The sequence below is a fragment of the Brienomyrus brachyistius genome, chromosome 12 (assembly GCF_023856365.1).
Source record: "Brienomyrus brachyistius isolate T26 chromosome 12, BBRACH_0.4, whole genome shotgun sequence".
NCBI classification, from domain to species: domain Eukaryota; kingdom Metazoa; phylum Chordata; class Actinopteri; order Osteoglossiformes; family Mormyridae; genus Brienomyrus; species Brienomyrus brachyistius.
The window spans coordinates 17507119-17512841 of NC_064544.1; the positions used below are offsets into that span (position 1 = coordinate 17507119).

Genomic DNA, 5723 nt, shown 5'->3' on the forward strand with positions numbered 1-5723 from the left:
TCCCTGTGTTTGCAGCTGAGCTCCGCAAATTTGGCAATTTTCATTATATAAAGTGTTTGTAAGCATACAAAAGTGACATTTATAACAGTTTGCCGGAAAAACATCTTGATGTTATTTTACAATTATTATTATTATCTTTTACTTTTTGTGAAAGCCGTGACCAGTGAGGTCCTGCCTGCCCTGACCGCACGTCCATGGTAGAACTGTTGGAAATGCACACTAACAGAACTATAAAAAATTTTGGGGGAGGGCTCTCATTTGGACCCCCCCCCTCCCCAACCCCCAAAGTCTATACCATAGTTCATGGTATGGTACATGGTATGGTACATAGTACATGGTTTTGTAAATTAAATTATTTAAATGAAAAGTCACCATAACTGTTCAGTAGTCTTTATTCTGTGACATGCATGCAAAGTGGTATAAATGCAATACAATGCAAATGCAAACTGAACTGTTTAAAAAAACAACTGAAGATATGTATGAAGCTCAGCCTAGTCATCCCTCCTGTCTCCTCACTTCTGTGTCGCGTTGAAGAAAAGCTTCTGCTAGATTTACTAAAGTAAATGTAAAGTAAATTTTAAAAGCAAATATAAAATGTTGTAAAAACGTATATGATTTATTTTAGAAGATGACAGGAAATAATGTTTTGGGAAAATTAAAGTAGAATCTGAAATGAAATACAAATGTCTTCTTCTTGTTCTTCTCCGAAGCAGACAGGAGGTGTTACTGCTTATCCAGCTTCTGCTTGACTTCCTCAACCCAGTGAGCGCTGGGATTGACACACACTTCAAAGCCCATATTGGTGTAAAATCTGAAAATTAAAAAAAAAAAATGCATCTATCCATGACTTGTTAAATTCTATCGCCATGTAAACGATTTCCTGAACCTAAAAAATCAGTTCTGTCATTGATGTTTCACACACAACAAACGTTAAATCTCAAAGCAAGTTCAGAACAACAGATGGGACGATACAGGGGCAGTGTGTGGATCAGTAGGCTAAGCCCCTGTGCCTGTGATTGGATTGATGATTTGTGATTGGTGTCAGTGTAAGTAAGACAGCAGAACTGTCACATCTATGGGTCTTTGAGTAAGGAGTTTAACCCCCAGTCTTGAGTGGCTGCCCTTTTCTCCCACCTACAGAGAGCATGGGGGGCAGGTGAAAAGAGAATGTCCTTATGAGGGTCAATAAAAGTAAAAAAAATAAATAATAAAAGTCAATAAAAATAAATATTTACATAATTCCAGGTTTAGGGCAGTCCCCTCTGGTCTCCATATATCCAGATATCATGTCCATCTTCAGTCTTCCAGAAAGGTATTTAAAACAACAGTGTTCTGGTCGGTTTTCATCTGGAGAGAAATAAAGAATGTATGTACAGTCTACGTACAAAATATATACAGCCACTCTAAATACACACATGAAAATTGCACACTGAAAAATGAGTTTAGAACTGTATTTATATCTCACAATTGGGTCCATGATTTTAATGAATCATTTAAATCTAAGATACTGACAAAGTCCTGAGAAAAGCTGTGAGATGCTGCAGACTTACTACGAGCCAGAGTGGAGGACAGCAGCACTGTCATCAGGAGGCAGAAGGCAGAGATCTGATGGGACTTCATGATTCCACTGGAGGTCTGTGAAGATCAGCGTTGTTTTGCAGCTAAACTGAGACCAGCAGAGCTGAGCCGCGTCCTTTTAGAGGCGTCGCGTGACAGGGGGTGGAGTAGATGAAAGATAAAAGATTACATATTAAAGATTAAAGATAATATACAGTATAAACAAACAAAGTACAGACAGAGAAATACACAATATACATATCTTCAGAAATATATGTATGGTATTTGGGAACCATGCAAAATGCAACGCATGGAAGAGGGTGCAGACAGCAGAATTAAATTATGATTGGATCTATAAATTTTATTGCACATTGGTGTGGAAGAGGTATAGCAGACAGCAACAGCTGTGCAGCAAAGGCTGTTTTTAGGCCTTGTAGAGCAGCATGGATGGACCTAGAGCACAGTCTTGAAGGCAAGAGTTTGAATAAGCAGGATTTGGGGTGGGATGGGTCTTTGGAGATGCTGAGGATCTTCTTGCAGTTGGTATTAATTTGCTCCAGATTTGAAAGTTTTCCAGTGATGCGTTGCGCAACACAGCCTTTCTGTGCTTTAGGAAATTATTTTAGGGTGATGGCTGTTCAGGGAATTGACTGCAGTTTTCTGATTCAAGGAAGGTCGGGACCACTGACAGAGATTTTGAGAGAACATGTACAGTTATGTATCTCTGCAACCTGGAGCCAGTTGCAAGTATGAGGGTAACTGCAATTAGGAGGGATTTATGCTGCAAGTAGGAGGGGTTTATTACAAGAGGCATGGCAATGCATCTGATTGGTCAGTTTTTTTGTCATCAACTTTGTCAGAAGTAAAAAATATCACAATTTGTAAGATATCAGAGTATATTTTCGTGATCTGTTACTCAAGGAAAGTAATAGGTGTGTCAAAATTTTTTATTTTGGTCTAGATTTATGATGCAATATTAGCTTATTGGCTAGGCAGTATAGCCAGTAACAATTAAACTTTGTTTTCTGTATTAATATTGTGTTGTTCATTTAAAGGCTACATTGGAAGACAGAGTTACTAGGTAATTAAAAATAAATGAATTGTGAAATAGTGAAATAAAGATGAATAAGACAAATTTCTGGAAAAGAAAATGTTTATTTTTTTCCCAATTAGTATTAAGAACTGAAAATCATGACAATCATATTAAATATCTGTCGGCCCCAGATTTGATCAGAGCTTTTTTTAGTGAACTGGTCAATGGACTATGAGGAAATATTTAACTTTCAACCTTTTACTTCATGTGGAATCCTGCATCTGTACAGTTCTCTGACTCATTCTATACAATTCATGTAATGTCACCTGCATAAGCTGCAGAAACCTGCAAAAGAATCACAGCTGACTTTAACAACTGTTTTCGACTCCCCATGGAGGACCCACCTACTTGCAGCATAAGTCCCTCCTACTTGTGGCTGGCTCCAGGGTTCAGAGACACCCTGTATGTGGGTGGAGCCACCTGCCAGATCATCAGCACAGGCCTGAGTCCATGTACAGAGACTCCATCCAGCCCCTCTGACTTGTTGGCGTTGAGCCTATGCAGGGTCTGCCTTACTTGATATAGAGGCCCAGGTGGCATGCTCACTGTTTACTCTATCAGAGTGGGCAAAGAAGTCGTTGAGTGTGCCAGGCGCTGTGGTGTCCCTTTGGATGAGGGTGAGATCTGTTGCATTTGTAGTGTCTGATAGACTAGGTCTCAGTCTTTAAAATTGCCTGAAGACCTTACCGATAACTTACCACATAACACTCTGTAACTATGGCTCTTAACTACAGTTAAGAGAGTATATACAGTTAAGAGAGTATATACAGTTAAGAGAGTATATACGGAGGTGGGAATAGTTATGTACAGATGTACAGTACAGATTATGTACAAATAATTTAAGTGAGCAGATAAGGGCAGTGTAAATGATGGGGATAAATTAGCATGAATAATATACAGCTAAATGAATAAGATACAGATACGTTCGGTAGGTATACAGATATTCTATATTGCTATACAGAAGGACAAACATACAGATGTACTATGGACAAGTAAGCAGATGTGCCACGTATATCCAGATGTATAGATGTGTAGTGAACAGATCTCCAAAGTGTAGAGGGTTAATTGTGAGTGTGGATGGGAAGGTTCAGCGGGGGACTGAGTTCAGTAGGGTGACAGCTGTGGGGAAGAAGCTGTTCCTAAAGCTGCTGGTTTAGCACAGGATGGTGGATGGATGGATGGATGGATGGATGGCTGTAATTTGGTGTTTGATTTCCTGGGCCTAGTCAAGGGGTGGGAATTAATTTGGACGCCCGCATATTATTTTGTGTGTTTGTTGATGGTGTTTTGTTTTACTTTGCCTAGGACCTTGAGTGTTCGTTCCTGTGGGGGACAATGTGTGAGTTGCTGTGAAGTGTGAAGTGTAGGGGTGAAGTGTGATTTAGTGTAATTTTACTAAGTGTATAATGTTTGCTGTGCAATTGGTATATTTTTCTTTCACAATTTCTTCCTTTCTGTTCCCATGAAAACTATACTGTAGCTCTGGATGTCCTAGTGTGATTGTCTTAGGTGTGTTTTAGCTTTACGCAAATAAATTCCTCTATTTTTACGCTGTCAGCCCCAGTATTGTTTCATTATTCAACTAGCCGGCAACGGTTATAGGGTCTATATCAGTGGAGATTCGCTAAGCTAGCGATGGGAGCTGTGTTTCTCGCCCTTTGTGGGGTCACACTATGAAGATAAGTGTTTGCTTTGTTCTCATCTTCATATTATTGTTACAAGAGATTCACACAATGTGTTGTATTACTGCTGTATTTTCAGCAAGGAAGAAAACTGTGCTTACATATTGCAAAGCAGAACCTGCTTGCTAAGCTAAGCTGTGGGGTGAATGTTAGAGTTATGTGGTGATATAAGGGATGAAAATGGAGCAATAAACAAGTAGGTTATGGAATAAAAGAATGTGGGAGATGTTCCCTCTAGGGGGCACCTGGCATGGAAAACTGTTCCAAAGAGTAACAAAGTGAAGAAGGATTTTGTGGATGTAGATGTTGTTTATGTGGATGTTGTGGATGTTGTGGATGTGGATGTTTTGGATGTTGTGGATGTTGTTGATGTGGATGTTGTATATGTTGTGGATGTTGTTGATGTGGATGTGCATGTTGTGGATGTTGTTTATGTGGATGTTGTTTATATGGATGTTGTGGATATGGATGTTGTGGATGTTGTGGATATTGTTGATGTGGATGTTGTGGATGTGAATGTTGTGGATGTGGATGTTGTTGATGTGGATGTTGTGGATGTGGATGTTGTGGATGTGGATGTTGTGGATGTTGTTTACGTGGATGTTGTGGATGTGGATGTGGATGTTGTTTACGTGGATGTTGTGGATGTTGTTGATATGGATGTTGTGGATGTGGATGTTGTGGATGTGAATGTTGTGGATGTTGTTTACGTGGATGTTGTGGATGTGGATGTTGTTTACGTGGATGTTGTGGATGTTGTTGATATGGATGTTGTGGATGTGGATGTTGTGGATGTGGATGTTGTGGATGTGGATGTTGTGTATGTTGTTTACGTGGATGTTGTGGATCTTGTTGATATGGATGTTGTGGATGTTGTGGATGTGGATGTTGTGGATGTTCTGGATGTGGATGTTCTGGATGTGGTGGATGTGGATGTTGCGTATTGTATACAGCTCAGAGTAAGAAGCAGAAGGATGCAGCCAGAAAAGGTAAGAGAAGGGAACTGCAGGGAATAGCAGCCACATAACAGATGGCCTTAGAGGCTGTGCCCCCCCTTCTCCTGAGGTGAGAAAGAAAAAAGTTTGATCAGGACTCTGCAGCTCTTCTCCAAACCTGTGACCACCAAACTGCGCTCCCTACGTAGAAGTGTGACCGGGCAAGACCCAGGAGCAGAGGACACGGCACACAGCACGGTTGGGACCAACCTGTGAGATCTGAAGTCTGCCATTGTGGAAGCGAAAAAATGTATCTCTGAACGACCCTCCCCTATCTGAGGTCTGAACAGACAAATGACCTAAATAAATAAATTTAGGTTAAATAGTCCGTAACTCAGGTTTGATACGGTAAAATTTTCATCATTAGTTTCCCATAGCAGTGTCCAGTATGGCCAT

The 5723-nt window shown here is 40.2% G+C and overlaps 1 long non-coding RNA gene across 1 annotated transcript; it reads right to left on the bottom strand.

Annotated features, from left to right (window-relative positions):
* Positions 1-374: 374 nt before the first annotated feature.
* LOC125705112 (uncharacterized) lies at positions 375-1668 on the bottom strand. The gene is made up of 3 exons (XR_007381422.1): positions 1551-1668; positions 1236-1347; positions 375-811 (listed from the first exon to the last, which is right to left on the bottom strand). It is a non-coding gene; the product is annotated as an uncharacterized LOC125705112 (long non-coding RNA).
* Positions 1669-5723: the final 4055 nt, after the last annotated feature.